A 24,114-nucleotide genomic window follows, 5' to 3' on the forward strand; every position below is an offset into this window, starting at 1 on the left:
ATGACAATAAAATTCACCAAGAAAATTATATGATACTATTAATGTGATGAGGGTTTTTTGTTGTTGTTGTTTAGCCTATTTGCAGAGTTGACTCAGGAATTTAAATAAAGTTTTTTTTTCCCTATAAGAAAAGTAAAGCAGACCCCTAGATTACTCACAGTAACAAAAATACATCACTTGTTTTATGAACAAGTGATTTGTTTTTAATAAACAAAGTATTCCAGTGGTTGACAAGTTGAAATATCAATAATAATGCTACTTGGTTTTTGTCATTGTTTTTAAAAGGAAAAAGATTCTGTGTGTGTGTGTGTGTGTGTGTGTGTGTGCGTGTGCGTGTGTGTGTGTGTTTTATCTAGTATCTGAAAGCTATGGGCTTGTTCTCTAATACGGTAACTATTGGGTATGTGGGCATGCTGGTTTGCATCCCATAACTAGGAAAGCATAGAAAACTGATTTTAGTATCTTTCTGCCCTTAGCAGTAGGGTATAATTATTTTTAAAAGAAATTATAAAATTGAGCATTAGCATAGTGTATACTTTTCAGATTTACAAGACTACATCATATATTACGTGTACGTATATTGCGTGTGGATGCAGTAGAAAATCTTTCCCACCACATGTCTCTGTTTTTCACTTGTTTAAATCAGCAGCTAAACAAATTCTAGTAAGCTCATACTAATATTTCTCTATGCACTGTCATGTCAATCATGAAGTATTTATCATATTTTTATTGATTTAAATATGAAGCATCTTATTTGTCTTGAAATAGTATGCTTTTTTATAATGTTTTCAGCAAATATACCAACAGATGTTGAGTAGATAAAACCTTAAGAACAGAAACTTGCAAGCAGAAGCCAGTCAAACAAAAAGTCAATTTGATAAAGTATTTACGAGGTCCCTGCTACACACATGGCTTGACTTAGATTCTGTGGCTATACAAAGGTTCATCTAACCAGCACAACAAAGAATAATGGAAAAAGACAAAAACATATTGCTTCTAAATCTGAGCACACTCCAAGCCCACAGTTGAATTTTTCACAAATTCAACTATGAGTTATGCATCTGGGCCTCGGAGTCACTTCCAAATACTCTCAGGAAAGAGGGACAAAACGCAGTCATTCTGACCCTAGATACCTAACTGCAGGACCCTCTTCTTATAAATTCCTTTTTTGTTCTGAAGGTGAGTCAGCTTCCTGGAATTTATGCTCAAATGCAATTTGGAGTTCTTAAAAACATAATCTCCTTAACTTAAACATTTTGCATTTGCATGAGACACCAGGGAATATGAAATGATGCACTAATTGAAACATGACTTAATAAGCAGTCCATGAAACCAGGAGAGCCCCTGAACTGTAATCCCAGCTTGGATACCACTTGCTGTGTTTCTTTGGTTTAATTGAATAATACACCAGAATTTTAGTTTCCCCATTTGTGGAAAGAAATAAACAGCGAAGGTGCCAGTCACTGAAAAATTGAATAAATTAGATAGTTATTTTTTGCCATTTTGTGAGGATGAACTATATATGTGAAGTCATGTTTGCTAAAAATAGGGCTTGCAGCCTAAAAAACCTCTTCTACAGTGGAAAAGTCTACCAAAATTTATAGTTTATGTCTTGGTTGTTGATTACTGATTTATCAGCCTTTGTTGTTGCATAATTATTTAATGGAGTAATATGCTAATTGGTAATTCAACTAATTAAAATGGCATGAGCCATTAAAAAGAACAGGCAGATCTCTATGTACTGTTAGGAAAAAAATCTTCAAATGTATTGCTAAGCAAAAAATATCAAGGTACAATGCAAAGTGTAAAGTATTCTATGAGTTGTGCTTAAAAAGAGATGAGAGAGGGCTTCCCTGGTGGTGCAGTGGTTGAGAGTCTGCCTGCTGATGCAGGGGACACGGGTTCAAACCCCCGTCCGGGAAGACCCCACGTGCCTCGGAGCGGCTGGGCCCGTGAGCCATGGCCGCTGAGCCTGCGCGTCCGAAGCCTGTGCTCCGCAACGCGAAAAAAAAAAAAAAGATGAGAGAGAAAGGGTGGTAAGTTTTTGAGTGTTTGCAATCACCAAAAACTATTTATTAATTCTGCTACTGATTGACAAGAAAATGTCCTTCGGCACTATCACATTTTTTTTTTTTTTTTTTGGGTGGTGTTGGGTCTTCATTGTTGAGCACGGGCTTTCTCTAGTTGCAGCAAGCAGGGGCTACTCTTTGTTGCAGTGTGCAGGCTTCTCATTGCAGTGGCTTCTCTTGTAGCGGAGCACGGGCTCTAGGCACGTGAGCTTCAGTAGTTGTGGTGCGCGGGCTCAGTAGCTGTGGTTCACGGGCTCTAGAGCGCAGGCTCAGTAGTTGTGGTGCACGGGCTTAGTTGCTCTGGGGCATGTGGGATCTTCCCTGGGCCAGGGATCGAATCCGTGTCGCCTGCATTGGCAGGCAGATTCTTAACCACTGCACCACCAGGGAAGCCCCACATTTATTTCCTTATTGTAATGATTTTCATAAGAAATATTCTATCGCCAACCTTTGAAGCACAAAATAAGAAACTAGAAATCATTTCAATTGGGACTTACATAGAATAATAGGTAGCAGTTTTAAAAAGTCTTAAAAGTATCTTGATGCTTAAAAGATTGCCCTACAGCTGGACACCGCAGTTCATTGAGTGCCCATCTGACCAGCTGTAATGGGCTTCACCTCTCTTGTCTGCAAGTGGCAACAGGAGCAGAAGGCAGGTGCTTCTTTTCACAGTAGTCCGTGCACAGCTCTCTGCTACACTCTGGGAAACGACACTTCAATGAGAGAGCAGCCTTTAGCTTCAGACATTAGCTGAGCCACCAGGAGCCAGGAGCCATCAGCAATAGCAGGGAAAAGTGAGGTGGAAAACCCTGGCTAGAGACGATGCTGGCAGGAGAGGGCGAAAAATGACTGCAGGAACAGCAGGAGCCAGAGATGGCAGTAGGAGCCATAGGAAGAGATGCTGTGAGCTGTTCACTTGGTATGATGACTGCCCCAAGGTGAATGCATAAAAGTACCAAATCATGACATCTCATTATATGCTGGCTTTAGTGTCAGCCCTCAGTCAGCATGACTGACTGACACCAGCTAAAAATAAAACCAATAATAAAAATCTCAATTCCCCTGGTCTCTGACACCTCAGAGTGGTAACTGCTTATGGTCGGGACAGCTGCAGCCTTTGACAGCCTCAATTACTTCAAATAATAGTGTCACTTAACAACTAGTTTAAATAGTTTGAAGATTCCGGCAGTAACTACTTCAAAATAAAAATCCAGCCTCGGGTTTTTTATTTTATCTCAATAATGCCAACTAGTAGAGAGTAGACTAGCTAAAAGGCTAACCCTGCAAAGACCATCAGAGAACATTTGGAAGCTCCCAAATGTTCAGGCAGATCCCCGAGCAGTTTGTCTCTCCCATCAGAAGGCACGAGCTTCTTTCTGGCTTCTCCCTGGAAGACATTTTGTGGAAAGCAACTAATAATGTCTGTTGTTCACAAAACATCATCTGTTCTTCCTATATGAATGTCATAAATCCTCAATTGTTTCACACAAAGCTCTCATGACCCCTCCCTACACAACCAATAAAGCCCAGCTCAGGAATCTGGATCACTCCTAGGATAGAGGTTGCCCTACTTTGTACGCAGAGAGTGAAATAAGAAGAAATCGCACATTTAAATTCAAGTGATGTTAAAAGGATTTGCTTGTCCAAGCATTAAACATATTTTGAGCTTTAAATCACCATTACCCATAAAATAATCTCTTTGGAAAATTAACCCAAGTCTGAAAATTTAGGTTGGAAATCATTTAACAAGAGAGGATTCTATAAGGTACTATATTCCTTCAAGGACAGGTTTTTAGAATTATACACTAATAACCTGAAACTTAAGTGTATTTTTCAGTGTCTTTTTGTTCTTCTGTTTACCAAATACAGCTCAGGACCTACTATTTACAAGAAAATGTGCTAGTACTAAAGTGGATAGAAAGATAAATTGGAAGCAATCAAAGACTCCAGGAGTCTATAATCTAATAAGGAAATTGACATCCATAATAATGACAATTCCAAGGAATATGTGATTTTTATGAATGACTTCTATGGGCCTGGCAGTGTAGCAGGTGCCAAGTATATACACCAATATTCTGGATTTGGGGAGCTCACAGTATAATGAAAAGGGCAGATATAAAAGCAAACAAGTTACACAACAACATGATAAGGGCTAAAGCAGGGGTACATAAAATCTGCTATAAAAGCATAGGGGAGGAAATGGTTAATCGAGCCAGCCAGGGAAATCAGAGGGAATTGATTACCTCTGGCACTTGGAAGTTGATTTGGGTTTTGAAGGATGGGTAAAATTTCACCAGGGAGAGAATGGGATTAATGACAGAGGGGGTATTCCAAGCAAAATGAGCAGTAGACACAAATAAGACACAAATGTGGAAAATCAGGGAGATGATAGACACTGTGATCCAGTTTTTGCCTGTTGTCCGGACATAATTGTTTAGTAGCATCCTCTTTTATTCTCAAAAGTGTTCTCTTTTGGACAATACAGTATATGATCAGCCTAATGAAAGAGACATATCATAGTTCAGAATTACGGCAATCTTAGGCACATTAGAGAAGTGGGTAAGAATAAAGAAACATACTAAGGAATCAAGATCTTCCTAAAGGCAATGGGGAGACGGGAAAGGTTTAACTAAGGATGTATCAGAATATGTGCATTTTAAGATAAGACTAATTGGCAATTTAGAGACTGGACTGGCATGTAGGGCATGACTAGAGAGTCTGATATTATAGGAATGAACTAAGGTATTAAGTGATGAAGAAGCAAATCTAGGTTCTGGTAAAATCAGTAGGACCTTAGGGACTAATCAACAAAAAACACCCTTACCCCTGCAACCAGGACAGCCTCTTTTCTCATTTCCCACTGAAGCTGTTTCTGAACCTCCAAGTCCTCAACCATGAATGCTAGAGCCCAGGTGAGAATTTAGGAACATGTCCGCTAAGCTGCCTGACCCAAGCTCCAAGATTTTTTTCCATCTCTCTTTGGTGTCTTTAATATCTCTCCTCATCTACATAAACTTATAAATATATCATTTTCTCCATCTCTGAAAAAAAAAAAAAGCTTCCCTCCTTATGGATTTTCCCATTTCTCTCATGCCTATCGTCTCTACATGTCTTGTAGGAGTGCATTACACTCACCATGCCCAGCCCTCTACTGCCTCTGCTATTAAGCAAATAAAACTAACAACAACTACAATAATCACTAACATGGATTGAGCACTTACTAGGTTTCAGTCACAATGCTTTATATTCTCTGCCTTATCCATTTTCTCATCAAAAATTCATAGTGTAGGTGCTGTTACTATTCCTTTTTTACTGATGAGAACATATTTACTGAGCATGAGGAACAGAGCCTGAGAAAATGAAGCTTAGAGAAGGAATCAAAAAGAGCCACTTTCTCAGGAACACCAGCCAAAAAGGTGTCAGCCATCACCTGTATACTGATGAGTCCTAATATAAACGATTCCAGAACTGGCCCTTCCCTCCTGAGCTCCACACCCATCTGCAGAACCTCCTGCATGACATTTCCATTTGAATAATCTGCTGAAAATCCAAATTCTACGTGCACAAAACTGAACCTATAATCTCTCCCTTCAATAGCTCCTCTCCCCTTCTGGTAATCTATACCAGGTTCTTTTTTTTTTTTTACATCTTTATTGGAGTATAATTGCTTTACAATGGTGTGTTAGTTTCTGCTTTATAACAAAGTGAATCAGTTATACGTATACGTATGTTCCCATATCTCTTCCCTCTTGCGTCTCCCTCCCTCCCACCCTCCCTACCCCACCCCTCTAGGTGGTCACAAAGCGCCGAGCTGATCTCCCTGTGCTATGCGGCTGCTTCCCACTAGCTATCCACCTTACGTTTGGTAGTGTATATATGTCCATGCCACTCTCTCGCTTTGTCACAACTTACCCTTCCCCCTCCCCATATACTAGGTTCTTGAGACTAAATCTCAGTTCTCCCTTCTCCACCTTCCCTCCTTCTTCAACCACCACCATCAACTCTTCACCATGTCCCATGAGATGTACCTCCAAAATCTCCTATTCATGCCTCCCTCCCTCTACACTGCCCCAATCCAGCCCTACGTTGTCTCTTAACTAGAACATTACAGTAGCCACACGCTTCAATCTCTCAACCACTTCATTCCTCCTCAACACACCGGTCACAGCCATCTTTCCTACACAGATGGCTACATCTGTAGCATTCATACACAGCTCTGATCATCCCCATGCTTCAAACCTCTATGGGCTCAAAGCTTAGCTCAAATGTCAGCTTCTTTTTTGAAACCTTCCAACTGTGCTCCCCACCCAAAGGAGAATTAGTCATCACTACCTTTAGAGATTTTCTTTCTTAGTTCATATGCTAGGATAGTATTTATCACATTTTAATATGTGGCCATATATGTTGTGTTTCTCCCCTCTCAGCCCAGATTGCCTTGATGGTAGGATCTGGACTTATTCACCTTTGCATACCCAGCATCAAGCCTAGCACTTAGCATTCACATTAAATAAGTGCTCACCTAATTAATCAATTTAGAAATGAGAGATGGTAACCATACTGTATCATGTCCATGTGCTAAAACAAGCTCTAACCGTCTTCTTTGCCAAATGTAAGGACATTCATGAGGCATTTTACTACAAAAAAAATCTCACTGGATGGAAAATGGTAGTGAGAAACAGCGCCTAGTAGTTCTAGCCTGAAGCAGAGATGCCAGATTTCATAGAAACTTTGCTACAAAGCGATTTTTCATTCTACAAAGGTGTAGAGGTCAGATAACTAGCAGATTAACTGCTCGATGTATTCCCATTTTGAAGACCTATCTGAACGTTTCTAAGGTTTCTTCTTCCCGTCTCCCTCTGCTTTATCCTTTACACCCCCACCCCTGAGCATGTTAATAGCCTTTAAAGAAATCAATATCCTGCCATGGGGCTTTCACAAGGAGCACAGCACAGGTCTGGCAGGTGAGTCATTATAGCACTGGCTATGGAAACAGCTGCAAACCTTTTTCCAGAAACATCAGCTGGTATGCAAAAGGGCAGAACGTGGCCTTAAGATGAAACCAAATGCAAAGTCAAAATTAATTTAACTTATATTTTATTTATGATTCAATGAATTAATAATCAAGGATATTTGCATGGGCAAGTTTTTGAAGCAGTAGAGTATACTTTGATTGAATTAGTATTTCCCTTCACAAGATACTTAAAATACTAGCATAATAGAGCATATTGGAGGAAAATCCAAAACTCAGTTTGTGAAAATTCTTTATACCTTAGGCAGGTATTATGAATCCAAATTTGTGAGTGGGCGATAAGTGATACCACAATACTTTATATAGGCTAAAGCCCAACCATGACAAATTTTGTTTCAATGAAATTTTCTTCCACTAAAATTGCATTAAAAGTGTGGGATAGGGCTTCCCTGGTGGCGCAGTGGTTGAGAGTCCGCCTGCCGATGCAGGGGACGCGGGTTCGTGTCCCGGTCCGGGAAGATCCCACATGCCGCGGAGCGGCTAGGCCCATGGGCCATGGCCACTGGGCCTGCGCGTCTGGAGCCTGGGCTCCGCAACGGGAGAGGCCACAACGGTGAGAGGCCGCGTACCGCAAAAAAAAAAGTGTGGGATATATTGGTTTCATAGTGTCTGATCTAAATTAGTATCCTTAAGTATTATTTTTCTAACTTATGTCGAAGAAGGCTTTTCAAGTAAGAATTTACGTAGGTTCAAGAGTGATAAAGAAGGTAGGAATAAACACTATTTTGGTACCAAGAAACTGAAGCATATACCCAAGTAGTTCTGCATTCCCGAAAGACGTTAACTATTACTACTAATGAATTTAAAGTCTCCTTGAGCTACCCCGAACCTTTAATTCCTATTTGACAAACCGATTTTCCTGCTTCCACCTTTGTCCTTTCAGTCTCTTTTCCACACAGCAGCAGCAAGATTCTATTAAAACATAGAGCAGGGGCTTCCCTGGTGGCGCAGTGGTTGGGAGTCCGCCTGCCGATGCAGGGGACGCGGGTTCGTGCCCCGGTCCAGGAGGATCCCACATGCCGCGGAGCGGCTGGGCCCGTGAGCCATGGCCACTGAGCCTGTGCGTCCGGATCCTGTGCTCCGCAACGGGAGAGGCCACAACAGTGAGAGGCCCACGTACCGCAAAAAAAAAAAAAAAAAAAACACGAAAAAAACAAAACATAGAGCAGACCATGTCACTCTTCTACTTGAAACCCTGCAGTGGCTCCGCCTCATTCAGAGGCAAAACCAAAGTTCTCACGACAGCTACAAGCCCTGCCTACAAAATCACCCCACTTCTGAACTCATCTCCTACTAGTCTTTCCTGGCTCACTCTCCTCCAGTTACCTGACCTCCTTGCTATTCCAGGAACCATCAGGTATGCTCTTACTCTTGCATTTTTGCATTTATTAGAACCCTAACTACATGCTCTTCCCCCAACAGGGTGTGTGTGCTCCATTTGGATGCCTGTAAGAACCTAGAAGTTTGACTTAAGTTTTCAGTTTGTGTTTATTCAGTGTTGCATAAAAATATTTAAATAAAATTCTCTGGGAACTAGTAACTCTGCATTTTGTGTGATAATACAGATCTATATTGAGCAACAGTGTATGTAATATTCTATTTATCTGTCTAACAAGATTACTTATTTAGGGCTTCCCTGGTAGTGCAATGGTTGAGAATCTGCCTGCCAATGCAGGGGACATGGGTTCGAGCCCTGGTCTGGGAAGATCCCACATGCCGCAGAGCAACTGGGCCCGTGAGCCACAGCTACCGAACCTGCGCATCTGGAGCCTGTGCTCCGCAACAAGAGAGGCCATGATAGTGAGAGGCCCGTGCACCGTGATGAAGAGTGGTACCCGCTTGCCGCAACTAGAGAAAGCCCGCACACAGAAACGAAGACCCAACACAGCCAAAAATAAATATAAAAATAAATAAATTAATTTAAAAAAATGATCCACATCAAAAAAAAAATCTTAAAAAAAAAAAATTACTGGGGCTTCCCTGGTGGCGCAGTGGTTGAGAGTCCGCCTGCCGATGCAGGGGACATGGGTTCATGCCCTGGTCTGGGAGGATCCCACATGCCACAGAGCGGCTGGGCCCGTGGGCCAAAATCATGATTCCAAAGAAACAAACCCACTATTTCCCTCATTTAAAAAAAAAAAAAAATTACTTATTTAATGATAATTACTCTCAACTTTTTATTCTCGTGTGATAATACCTACAAGAGTATTTTTTTACATTGCATTAAGATATTGAAAGAAATCATGATTTATAATAAATTGGTATTTGTTTTCATATGAAAAGGTTTTATGAAATATTCATGGTAGAACCAAAGCTTATGCTATTTAAGGAAACACAAAGATATGTGTATAAATTGCTGTATTTTTAATAAAGATAATACAAGAAAAATTATAGTGCCATATTTTAAATGTCTAAACAACTTGATAATATGCGATATTATATTCTACATATTGCATAGGAATGTCCACATTATATACTATGTTTGTAAAGTATGTGTTTAATCTGCATACAAAACTAAAGTTTAGTTTATATTTTAAAATCAAACTCAATTATGTAAAAATTTTCTCTGTGGTAAAATCTATTATTTACCAGAAAATATGACTATGTAATTGAATTAAAACATTGCTTATCTAATAAATTTTAATGTACACATGCTGCATATACATTACTTTGTGGCATAAAGAAAATTATTATTTAACCAAGGTTTGAGAAAGCATGTAAATATATTCATTTCCACACAAAATGTTTGAAAGAAGACACATTATATGTACACTTCATTAAGAAGTAATGACTATGGTATCTGTGACTTTTTGGAAAGCTGAAGTATTTTGAGATCCATTTTTCTGAAAGATAATAAACAATTTTGAATTAAGTCAAGAAAATAATATTCAATGGTATAAAGTTACCAACCTTCTTGGGATCCAAAAATGTGAATCAATTGTCTGAAACCTATAAACCATAGAAGGCCCGAGAAGTGTCTTAGCAACAATTTCAGAAGCAAGCTTGTTTAGTACAAAGCACATGTAAGAGTGATCAAATAATTCATCTTTAGAGTTTCCAGTTATTTTAATTTCTAAACTCCCTTATAAAATATTTTAAAAGGAGTAAACTTTTCATATGATTAGCTACTATTAATTACAGATTATTTTTATCCACCATCTAAAGTATTTTAGAAAATGGATGAAAGCTATTCAGGACCTGGTTCATCTATTTTATCTAACTTTATTTTTCATGTGATCAATGTTCTTCCACTTAACTTTCTACTTATAAAATATTATAATAAAGTAAGTTCATTTTAGAACATTAAGGGGCTTTGTAAATAGCCAGTTTCTCAGTTGTCACTTTAGAGGACAAGTAGGGTATCAAGTTATATTTTTTATTACGTTTATTTTCTTATAAGACCCAAACTTACATTTCAGTGACTTTTATTCAAACTCACTACTGCTGAATTGCAAAATGTTGTCTTTGTCCTTAAGACCATGACAGAGAACTTTATCTGCATTCAGATTGCCTACTGGTTTGTGGTATTTCAACAATAAAACAGCAGGATTGAAGGCTCATGATGAGAAATCTGACTAATTACCTGTTAGATGATAGATGGTTGTAGCTCGGCAGTGCCAGTCACTGAAAACAAAACACTTCGAGATATCAATCAGCTTCCTGACAAATCCAATTTCCCTCACATTCAGTGGACGATAAATGGGAATTTTACTCTACATTTACATAGCACAGAGTTTTAACTTTAAAATATGCATAATGATATTTTAATAAAAAGTACAGATTTTTTTAAGTAAAATTAGTATTTAAATACCTGACATATTCATATTGCAATCTCACAGCTTTTAAACAGATAGATGGTGGAAATAATTAACATTGTAAATCTGTACTGTATTCCACTGAGAAGGGCAAGGTGCACTTAATGGTAGTTTTCCTATTTTCTTTCTGCATTTACATTTAACTCAAATGATTCACAACAACTCTAATGGCTGTGTTCATTCTCTTCATTTTTGTTTTAAATTTTGTGGTAAACTAGTTGGATGTGCACTCTACGTGAGATTCAAAAAGCCGAATGCCCAATTAACACTGCCACCTAACCAGCATGTGGGCAGAGTTAAAGCAAAGAGGGACTGAAGCATGGAAATTGAATGTAGGCCCAGAGAAACACCTCTTTCTTCCTTATAAGGAATGACTGCATAGTCAACATTTGGAATTTATGCTTAACTCTAAAAAGTTATAACCTTCAATATCTTATTCTGTGATTAAAAATAAGACAATTAAAGGTGGCAGGAGAATGGAGAAAGGAAGAGAAAGTGCTTCTTATTTATTGAAGAAAAATGAATTTGTAGGCAAAGTTGGAAAAGTTTGATACTAATAGTCTGAAACCAAGCATTTTCAAATGTTGTTACTGGGAGGATAAGTTGATGAAACTTCACTGAAGGACAATTTGGCAATAACTATTAAAAGTTTAATGTTAGACATAGCAACCTACTTCAGGAATGTCTCCAATAATTATCCTCATGTATCTCTATGAATACTCACTGTGGTATCATCCTTAATAACCAAAAAGAATTTTTTGACTAGAAATAACTTAAGTTCCCTCCACAGGAGACTGGTTCAACAAAGTATGTACAATACAATAGAACACTATGTAGCCAAACATGGTCTTTAGAAAGAATGCGGTAGATCTGTAAGTGCTGTTTTGAAACAATATTCTGGACACGTTTCAAGTGAAAATAAGCCAGGTACATCTGAGCTTTTTAACAGGATATAAATTAAAGGGTATAAATACAAATATGTGTTTGATTATGAACTGAAATTTTATGGAGGGACGCATAAGAAAATGCCAAGTGTGGCTGCCTTTAGGAAAGGAGTTTAGAGACTTGAGATAGAGGGACTGCTTACTTTCCATCACATACTCTTAAATTTGTTTGAAATTGTACCATGCTCTTTTATCTCTTTTGAATAATAAACAAATGAAACAGTAAATAAGAAAGGGAAAAAAGGAAGGAAAGAAGGAAGGAAGGGAAGAAGGGAGGGAGGAAATATATACACACACAGATGGGTCTGTTTTATTCCGAAGTCCATCCCTCTCTAGCTGTTCCACAGTCAAAAACTTGGGAAGGGGGGATTAAATTTTTCAAAGTAGCCTAAATCCTGCACTTTCCTAACAGAACTATGAGTACAGAAACAAAAGACTAGCCTGGGCTGGTACTAATGAGCTGAACTTGAACATGACCATACCCTGAGGCTGACTGCTTGCCTGTGACCTAGTCTGTGACTAAGAATTGTGATTGAGTGTTTGAGGAAAGCAGTATCTGATTCAATCCACCTGGGAGAATGAAAGGTCATTCTGCCAGCGTAGCCCTTCAAGCTTACACTTTGTCTACCCAGTCAGGCAAAGAACAGGATATGTCAGGACTAGAGCATTTACAAAAGTTTGAAAACTAGAAAACTCTCCAACTCATCCTACACAAGATATTGGAGAAGGATACCACTTCTTTCCAAGGCAATAAAACACATGTTGGTACATACACACACACACACACACACACACACACACACACACACACTCATGATGCTTTGTCCTTTCATGCACTCCTTGCAGGATAGGAATTAGATACCTGAAAAAGAGAATCTAGAAATGACCAAATGTACTGTCAGAGGTAACTTTATAGAAGGAATAAGTCTTCAAACAACACATGATTAAGGGACATTTATATATTTGACTGAAAATCTCTACCACTAAAGGCATTAGCACATTAAATACAAAATCAGGAGTCTAAAGTGTAAAATACTTTTGTCCCAAAGTGATAAACAACTGAGGTAGAGGTGCGGCTTGTAATGACAGGGCTCCTTGGAATGAGGAGGAAGCAGAAATGGACTCCAAGAGGAAATTTAAAGCAAAATCTTTGCTTGTTTCCAAATTTTACCCAGGGCCAGTCTTAGCCAGAAAAATTGTACATAGAGTAAGACTGGAAACTTGTATCAATAGCTAGAAAAAGAGTAGTATTTTTTACCTTTTAACAGCTTTTTTCAATTAAATATATGTATATATAATCAAACTGTAAAGATTATTAAGACCAAAAAACATTGCAAAATTATATTGAGAATTTTCTTTTGAAAAAGAAAACTTTTTGAAACTTTTCCAAAATGTACACTAAAAATGGGTACATTTTATTGTATGTGAATTATACCTTAATAAAGTTGACCTTTAAAACAAAGTATCTATGGTACTAATTATAGCAGTGTAGAAATTATTTGCCCTTACATATATCTGGAGAAAACTTGAATTCAAAAAGATACATGCACCCCAATGTTCACAGCAGCACTATTTATAATAGCCAAGACGTGGAAGCAACCTAAGTGCCCGTATATAGATGAATGAATAAACAAGTTGTGGCATATATATACAATGGAATAGTACTCAGCCATAAAAAAAAGAATGAAATGATGCCATTTGCAGCAACATGGATGGAGTTAGAGATTATCATACTAAGTGAAATAAGTCAGACAGAGAAAGATAAATATCATATGATATCACTTATATGTGGAATCCAAAAAAGTGTTACAAATGAACTTCTTTCCAAAACAGAAACAGACTCGCTTACGTATAAAATAAACTTACCAAAAGGGAAAGGAGGAGTAGGGATAAGTTAGGAGTTTGGGTATAGCAGATACAAACTACTATGAATAAAATAGATAAACAACAAGGTCCTACTATATAGCACAGGGAACTATATTCAATATAGTAATAAACTATAATGGAAAAGAATCTGAAAAAGAATATATATATATAACTGAATCACTTTGCTGTACACCAGAAACTAACACAACATTGTAAATCAATTATCTTCAATTTATTTTTTAAATTTTTAAATTTTAAAAATTTAAAAATTGGAATTGAATAGTGGAATTGTGGCTAAACTTTTCTATGCTTTATTTAGAACTCCATTAATGTTGCTGATGTCTTAAATATTTATAATGCATAAGATCATAACACGGATGAATTTATTTATATTATAGTCAGCAAGTACATGAAACATGTAGCAAAACATGATTTTTCCTAACTAGATTTTAAGTCAACAAATATTTGGAGAGTCTACCATATTTAATTTTAAGTTGATACATTGATATAGACACAAAAGGTTGATACATTGATACTGATATAAAAGGTTGAGATTCTGGTCTCCAGGAACTTTCAACCTAGTATGAAAAGTATATGCTCCTTAAAAATACATTTAATCATTTGGTTGAGTATGAAATGGGTAAAGAGTAGTCCTCATTATTAATCCACGCATAGTATATGAATTTAGAAAATATTGAAGTTGGATCTATGTGAAGATTGAATAATGGGAAAGAATGCAGATGGGGATTACCAACATATGAAGAAAAGAAAAAACAATGTAATACTCAAAAAGAAAATCTTAATATAAGTTATGGAAAAAAAATCGTAGAGAAGAAAAATACAGGGCTTCCCTGGTGGCACAGTGGTTAAGAATCCGCCCACCTGTGCAGGGGACGTGGGTTCGATCCCTGGTCCGGGAAGATCCCACATGCCGTGGAGCAACTAAGCCCGTGCACCACAACTACTGAGCCTGTGGTCTAGAGCCCGGGAGCCACAACTACTGAATCCCGCACACCTAGAGCCTGTGCTCTGCAACAAGAGAAGCCACCTCGACGAGAAGCCCACACACCACAAGGAAGAGTAGCCCCGCTCGCCGCAACTAGAGAAAGCCCACGCGCAGCAATAAAGGCCCAACACAGCCAAAAAAAAAATAAATAAACTAAGAAAAATATAAATACAATGCAGAGAAACTCAAAAGGGAGTAAAAGTGTAATACTTTTTATGCAAGTTTCCCAAATAGATAAAATACAAACTAACAAAACTAGCTTATTTGAGGAATCAATTATTTGTATTATCAAATTATATATATGTATTATATAATGTGCATTCATAGGCATTAATCTAAATATTTTAAACTATGAAGAAAATTCTAACATAAAAAGTATCTTGAGTCCTTAATAAATTTATCAAAGTTTAACAGTCATGTCTTCTGTCACTCTCTCTCTCTCTCTCTCTGATCATTTGTAACTCACAAAGTTTTTCAAAGGACATAGTTACCAGAATACACATTTTCCACCAAAATGTCAAATGAACCTTGAAATTAGACCCCAGGATTAGTCCACAATAGACAACAGAAGTCTTCAGAGAACTGGAATCTGCCAACACTCTTCCAATTGTGTAACAAAGCAATGAGATAAATTCACCAAAAATAATTCAAAGGGCAAACCAATGGACAAATCAATATCTGAAAAGACAGATGCAGTTGACACACTAGAAAAACAAAGTTCAAAATATTATCTTTTATTTTTAATAATAAATATAATAATTTGTTTTTAGACAGAAATATTGGCTATCTCCCTCAGCAGCAACAAATATTCAATGACTCCTGAAAAGTTCTTGAGAAATACTGATGAAGTCCCTCAATACAAGGACTCAGGAACAGAATGACAGACTAATGGCAGACAGTGAGAAAGGAAAGGCTACAAAGAAGTCAAGGTATTGGGGGAGATAAGAAATTTGAAACATAATGAGTTAAAATGCAAATGTTTAGTGGGAGGTTGGTACTTAAATAATATTGATTCAAAGGGTATAAAAATTATGGATAAAATAATATGGAATCTGGGATTTCTTTCAAAATAATACAGGAGTTGAGGAGTGGCTGAGGGTATAGAAGAAACATTATTGGTGGTTAGTTGATAGTTGCTGAAACTGGATGATGGCTACATAGATGTTTATGGCATTTATCAGTTTTTTAAATATTTTAAATGTTCCATGAGAGCTTTTTTTAAAAGAAACAAATTTAAAAATAAGTGACCGGAGGAGCTTCAAGATGGCGGAAGAGTAAGACGTGGAGATCACCTTCCTCCCCACAGATACATCAGAAATACATCTACGTGTGGAACAACTCCTACAGAACACCTACTGAACGCTGGCAGAAGACCTCAGACCTCCCCAAAGGCAAGAAACTCCCCACGTTCCTGGGTAGGGCAAAAGAAAAAAGAAAAAACAGAGACAAAAGAATAGGGACGGTACCTGCACCAGTGGGAGGGAGCTGTGAAAGAGGAAAGGTTGCCACACACTGGGAAGGCCCTTCGCCGGCGGTGACTGCGGGTGGCGGAGGGGGGAAGCTTCGGAGACACGGAGGAGAGCGCAGCAACAGGGGTGCGGAGGGCAAAGCGGAGAGATTCCCGCACAGAGGATCCGTGCGGACCAGCACTCACCAGCCCGAGAGGCTTGTCTGCTCACCCGCCGGGGTGGGCGGGGCTGGGAGCTGAGGCTCGGGCTTCGCGGGTCAGATCCCAGGGAGAGGACTGGGGTTGGCTGCGTAAACACAGCCTGAAGGGGGCTAGTGCGCCACAGCTAGCCGGGAGGGAGTCCGGGGAAAGTCTGGAGCTGCCTAAGAGGCAAGAGACTTATTCTTGCCTCTTTGTTTCCTGGTGCGCAAGGAGAGGAAAGTAAGAGTGCCGCATAAAGGAGCTCCAGAGATGGGCGCGAGCCGCGGCTAGCAGCGAGGACCCCAGACACGGGCATGAGACGCTAAGGCTGCTGCTGCCGCCACCAAGAAGCCTGTGTGCGAGCACAGGTCACTATTCACACCTCCCCTCCTGGGAGCCTGTTAAGACCCCCACTGCCAGGGTCCTGTGATCCAGGGACAACTTCCCCAGGAGAACACACAGTGAGCCTCAGGCTAGAGCAACGTTAGGGTGTCCTCTGCTGCCGCAGGCTCGCCCTGGACTCCATACCCCTCCCTCCCCCCGGCCTGAGTGAGTCAGAGCCCCCAAATCAGCTGCTCCTTTAACCCTGTCCAGTCTGAGCTAAGAACAGACGCCCTCAGGTGACCTACACGCAGAGGCGGGTCCAAATCCAAAGCTGAACCCCAGGAGCTGTGCAAACAGAGAAAGGGAAATTTCTCCCAGCAGCCTCAGGAGCAGCGGATTAAAGCTCCACAATCAACTTGATGTACCCTGCATCTGTGGAATATATGAATAGACAACCAGTCATCCCCAATAGAGGAGGTGGACTTCAAGAACAATGATATATATATTTTTTCCCTTTCTCTCTTGTTGTGAGTGTGTATGTGTATGCTTCTGTATGTGATTTTGTCTGTATAGCTATGCTTTTACCATTTGTCCTAGGGTTCTGTCTGTCCGTTTTTTGTTTTTGTTTTGTTTTTTAGTATAGTTCTTAGCACTTGTAATTGATGGATTTGTTTTTTGGTTTGGTTGCTCTCTCTTTCTTTTTTTATTACTTTTCAAAAAATTTTTAATAATCATTTTTTATTTTAATTATTTTATTTTATTTTATTTTATTTTATTTTATTTTCTTCTTTCTTTCTTTCATTTTTTTCTCCCTTTTATTCTGAGCCATATGGATGACAGGCTCTTGGTGCTCCAGCCAGGTGTCAGGGCTGTGCCTCTGAAGTGGGAGAGCCAAGTTCATGACACTGGTCCACAAGAGACCTCCCACCTCCACATAATATCAAGTGGAGAAAATCTCTCAGAGATCTCCATCTCAACACTAAGACTCAGTTCCACTCAACAACCAGGAAGCTACAGTGCTGGACACCCTATGCCAAACAACTAGCAAGACAGGAACACAAATCCATCTATTAGCAGAGAGGCTACATAAAATTATAATAAGGCCACAGACACCCCAAAACACACCACCAGACGTGGACCTGCCCACCAGAAAGACAAGATCCAGCCTCATCCACCAGAACACAGGCACTAGGCCCCTCCACCAGGAAGCCTACACAACCCACTGAACAAACCTTAGCCACTGGGGACAGACACCAAAAACAACTGGAACTACGAAACTGCAAGCTGCGAAAAGGAGACCCCAAACGCAGTAAGTTAAGCAAAATGAGAAGACAGAGAAACACACAGCAGATGAAGGAGCAAGGTAAAAAGCCACCAGACCTAACAAATGAGGAGGAAATAGGCAGTCCACCTGAAAAAGAATTCAGAATAATGATAGTAAAGATGATCCAAAATCTTGGAAATAGAATGGAGAAAATATAAGAAATGTTTAATAAGGACCTAGAAGAACTAAAGAGCAAACAAACAGTGATGAACAACACAATAAATGAAATTAAAAATTCTCTAGAGGGATCAATAGCAGAATACCTGAGGCAGAAGAACAGATAACTGATCTGGATGATAAAATAATGGAAATAACTACTGCAGAGCAGAATAAAGAAAAAAGAATTGAGGGTGGTCTGAGAGACCTCTGGGACAACAATACATGCACCAACATTCGAATTGTAGGGGTCCCAGAAGAAGAAGAGAAAAAGAAAGGGACTGAGAAAATATTTTAAGAGATTATAGTTGAAAACTTTCCTAATATGGGAAAGGAAATAGTCAATCAATCCAGGAAGGGCAGAGAGTCCCATACAGGATAAATCCAAGGTGAAACACGCCAAGACACATATTAATCAAACTATCAAAAATTAAATAAAAAGAAAAAATATTAAAAGCAGCAAGGGAAAAAAAACAAATAACACACAAGGGAATCCCCATAAGGTTAACAGCTGATCTTTCAGCAGAAAATCTGCAAGCCAGAAGGGAGTGGCAGGACATATTTAAAGTGATGAAGGAGAAAAACCTACAACCAAGATTACTCTAACCAGCAAGGACCTCATTCAGATTTGATGGAGAAATTAAAACCTTTACAGACAAGCAAAAGTTAAGAGAATTCAGAACCACCAAACCAGCGTTACAACAAATGCTAAAGGAACTTCTCTAGGCAGGAAACAAAAGAGAAGGAAAAGACCTACAAAAACAAACCCGAAACAGTTAAGAAAATGGTAATAGGAACATACATATAGATAATTACCTTAAATGTAAATAGATTAAATGCTCCAACCAAAAGACATAGACTGGCTGAATGGATACAAAAACAAGACCCATATATATGCTGTCTACAAGAGACCCACTTCAGACCTAGGGACACATACAGATTGAAAGTGAGGGGATAGAAAAAGATATTCCATGTAAATGGAAATCAAAAGAAAGCTGGAGTAGCAATTCTCATATCAGACAAAATAGACTTTAAAATAAAGACTATTACAAGAGACAAAGAAGGACATTACATAATGATCAAGGGATCAATCCAAGAAGAAGATATAACAATTGAAATATTTATGCACCCAACATAGGAGCACCTCACTACATAAGGCAAATACTAACAGCCATAAAAGGGGAAATCGACAGTAATACAATCATAGTAGGGGACTTTAACACCCCACTTTCACCAATGGACAGATCATCCAAAATGAAAATAAATAAGGAAACACAAGCTTTAAGTGATACATTAAACAAAATGGACTTAATTGATATTTATATGACATTCCATCCAAAAACAACAGAATACACATTCTTCTCAAGTGCTCATGGAACATTCTCCAGGATAGATCATATCTTGGGTCAAATCAAGCCTTGGTAAATTTAAGAAAATTGAAATCATATCAAGTATCTTTTCCGACAACAACACTATGAGACTAGATATCAATTACAGGAAAAAAATGTGTAAAAAGTACAAACACATGGAGGCTAAACAATACACTACTTAATAACCAAGAGATAACTGAAGATACCACAGAGGAAATCAAAAAATACCTAGAAACAAATGACAATGCAAACACGACGACCTAAAACCTATGGGATGCAGCGAAAGCAGTTCTAGGAGGGAATTTTATAGCAATACAGTCCTACCTTAAGAAACAAGAAACATCTCAAATAAACAACCAAATCCTACAACTAAAGCAATTACAGAGAAAGAAGAACAAAAAAACCCTAAACTTAGCAGAAGGAAAGAAATCATAAAAATCAGATCAGAAATAAATGAAAAACAAATGAAGGAGACAATAGCAAGGATCAATAAAACTAAAAGCTGGTTCTTTGAGAAGATAAAAAAAATTGATAAACCATTAGCCAGACTCATCAAGAAAAAAAGGGAGAAAATTCAAATCTATAGAATTAGAAGTGAAAAAGGAGAAGTAACAACTGACACTGCAGAAATACAAAGGATGATTAGAGATTACTACAAGCAACTATATGCCAATAAAATGGACAACCTAGAAGAAATGGACAAATTCTTAGAAATGCACAACCTTCCGAGACTGAACCAGGAAGAAATAGAAAATATGAACAGACAGATCACAAGCACTGAAATTGAAACTGTGATTAAAAATATTCCAACAAACAAAAACCCAGGACCAGATGGCTTAACAGGAAAATCCTATCAAACATTTAGAGAAGAGCTAATACCTATCCTTCTCAAACTCTTCCAAAATATGGCAGAGGGAGGAACACTCCCAAACTCATTCTATGAGGCCACCATCACCCGGATACCAAAACCAGACAAAGATGACACAAAGAAAGAAAACTACAGGCCAATATCACAGATGAACAAAGATGCAAAAATCTTCAACAAAATACTAGCAAAGAGAATCCAAAACAGCACATTAAAAGGATCATACACCATGATCAAGTGGGATTTATCCCAGGAATGCAAGGATTCTTCAATATACGCAAATCAATGTTATACACCATATTAACAAATTAACGGAGAAAAATCATATGATCATCTCAATAGATGCAAAGAAAGCTTGCAACAAAATTCAACATCCATTTTTGGTAAAAACCCTGCAGAAAGTAGGCATAGAGGGAACTTTCCTCAACATAATAAAGGCCATATATGACAAACCCACAGCCAACATCGTCCTCAATGGTGAAAAACTGAAACCATTTCCACTAAGATCAGGAACAAGACAAGGTTGCCCACTCTCACCACTATTATTCAACATAGTTTTGGAAGTTTTAGCCACAGCAATCACAGAAGAAAAAGAAATAAAAGGAATCCAAATTGGAAAAGAAAAAGTAAAGCTGTCACTGTTTGACATGACCTGATACTATACACAGAGAAGCCTAAAGATGCTACCAGAAAACTACTAGAGCTAATCAACGAATTTGGTAAAGTAGCAAGATTCAAATTTAATGCACAGAAATCTTTTGCATTCCTATACACTAATGATGAAAAATATGAAAGAGAAATTATGGAAACTCTCCCATTTACCACTGCAACAAAAAGAATAAAATATCTAGGAATAAACCTACCTAAGGAGACAAAAGATCTGTATGCAGAAAATTATAAGACACTGATGAAAGAAACTAAAGATGATACAAACAGATGGAGAGATATACCATGTTCTTGGATTGGAAGAATCAACATTGTGAAAATGACTGTACTACCCAAAGCAATCTACAGATTCAATGCAATCCCTATCAAACTACCACTGGCATTTTTCATAGAACTAGAACAAAAAATCTCACAATTTGTATGGAAACACAAAAGGCCCTGAACAGCTAAAGCAATCTTGAGGAAGAAAATTGGAGCTGGAGGAATCAGGCTCCCTGACTTCAGACTATACTACAAAGCTACAGTAATCAAGAGAGTATGGTACTGGTGCAAAAACAGAAATATAGATCAATGGAACAGGTTAGAAAGCCCAAAGATAAACCCACGCACATATGGTCACCTAATCTTTGATAAACAAGGCAAGAATATACAGTGGAGAAAAGACTGCCTCTTCAATAAGTGGTGCTGGGAAAACTGGACAGCTACATGTAAAAGAATGAAATTAGAACACTCCCTAACACCATACACAAAAATAAGCTCAAAATGGATTAAAGACCTAAATGTTAGGCCAGACAGTATAAAACTCTTAGAGGAAAACATAGGCAGAACATTCTTGGACAGCAAGATCCTTTTTGACCCACCTCCTAGAGAAATGGAAATAAAAACAAAAATAAACAAATGGGACCTAATGAAACTTAAAAGCTTTTACACAGCAAAGGAAACCATAAATAAGACAAAAAGACAACCCTCAGAATGGGAGAAAGTATTTACAAATGAAGCAACTGACAAAGGATTAATCTCCAAAATTTACAAGCAGCTCATGCAGCTCAACATCAGTTAAACAAACAACCCAATCCAAAAATGGGCAGAAGACCTAAATCGACATTTCTCCAAAGAAGATATACAGATTGCCAACAAACACATGAAAGAATGCTCAACATCATTAATCATTAGAGAAATGCAAACCAAAACTACAATGAGATATCATCTCACACTGGTCAGAATGGCCATCATCAAAAAATCTAGAAACAATAAATACTGGAGAGGGTGTGGAGAAAAGGGAACCCTCTTGCTCTGTTGGTGGTAATGTAAATTGGTACAGCCACTATGGAGAACAGTATGGAGGTTCCTTAAAAACCTAAAAATAGAACTACCATACGACCCAGCAATCCCACTACTGGGCATATACCCTGAGAAAACCATAATTCAAAAAGAGTCATGTACCAAAATATTCATTGCAGCTCTATTTACAATAGCCAGGACATGGAAGCAACCTAAGTGTCCATCAACAGATGAATGGATAAAGAAGATGTGGCACATATATCCAATGGAATATTACTCAGCCATAAGAAGAAACGAAATTGAGTTATTTGTAGTGAGGTGGATGGACCTAGAGTCTGTCATACAGAGTGAAGTAAGTCAGAAAGAGAAAAACAAATACTGTATGCTAACACATATATAATGGAATCTAAAATAAAAAGGAATAAAAGGTTCTGAAGAACCTAGAGGCAGGACAGGAATAAAGATGCAGATGTAGAGAATGGACTTGAGGACACAGGGAGGGGAAGGGTAAGCTGGGACGAAGTGAGAGAGTGGCATGGACAGATATACACTACCAAACATAAAATAGATAGCTAGTGGGAAGCAGCCACATAGCACGGGGAGATCAGCTCAGTGCTTTGTGACCACCTAGAGGGGTGGGATAGGGAAGGTGGCAGGGAGGGAGACACAAAAGAGAAGAGATATGGGGACATATGTATATGTATAACTGATTCACTTTGTTATAAAGCAGAAACTAACACACCATTGTAAAGCAATTATACTCCAACAAAGCTGTTAAAATATATATATATATATATAATATATACACACAGAATGCATATGTATGTACACATACTACTATATATAAAGTAGGTAAACAGCAAGGACCCACTGTATACCACAGAGAACTATACTCAGTATCTTGTAATAACCTATAATGGAAAAGAATCTGACCGAATCACTTTGCTGTATACTTGAAACTAACACAACATTGTAAATTAACTGTACTTCAATAACAATTAAATAAATAAATAATAAGTGACCCCTTTTCACAAAGATGCGCCGAAGGCGAAGAAGGAAGCCCCTGCTCCTCTGAAAGCCCAAGCCAAAACAAAGGCTTTGAAGGCCAAGAAAGCAGTGTTGAAAGGCAGCGTCCACGGCCACGAAAAAAAAGGAGATCCAGACGTCACACATCTTCGGACGGCACAAAGCACTGCAGCTCAGGAGGCAGCCCAAATATCCTCGGAAGAGCGCCCCTAGGAGAAACAAGCTTGACCACTATGCCATCACCAAGTTCCCCCTCACCACCGAGTAAGCCATGAAGAAAATAGAAGACAACAACACACCGGTGTTCATTGTGGATGTCAAGGCCAACAAACACCAAACTGAATAGGCTGTGAAGAAGCTCTATGACATTGACATGGCCAGAGTCAACACTCTGATCAGGCCTGATGGAGAGAAGAAGGCATATGTTCCACTGGCTCCTGAGTATGATGCTTAGGATGTTGCCAGCAAAATTGGGGTCATCTAAACTGAGTCCAGCTGGCTAATTCTACACATAAAAGTTTTTGCTATAAAATAATAAATAAAAAATAAAAGTAAGTGAAAAATGGGGGAGTGGGGATAAAAGAGACTCTTAATTAAAGCATCCGTATAATTTATTGTCCTAACTGGAACATGTCAGGAATGAAAAGGAACAGTATTAATAATTTTAACGGCTACAGGCCTAAGCCAGTGCTGTGCTGGGCAGTCCTGGATGTATGGTCCCTCTA

At 38.5% G+C, this 24,114-nt stretch overlaps 1 pseudogene; it reads left to right on the forward strand.

The window, feature by feature from the left end:
• Nucleotides 1-2,914: 2,914 nt before the first annotated feature.
• Nucleotides 2,915-23,873, forward strand: LOC137225598 (large ribosomal subunit protein uL23 pseudogene; annotated as a pseudogene).
• The last annotated feature ends 241 nt before the right edge of the window (nucleotides 23,874-24,114 follow it).

This window comes from Pseudorca crassidens, chromosome 5, assembly GCF_039906515.1.
Source record: "Pseudorca crassidens isolate mPseCra1 chromosome 5, mPseCra1.hap1, whole genome shotgun sequence".
In the NCBI taxonomy this organism is placed as follows: Eukaryota; Metazoa; Chordata; class Mammalia; order Artiodactyla; family Delphinidae; genus Pseudorca; species Pseudorca crassidens.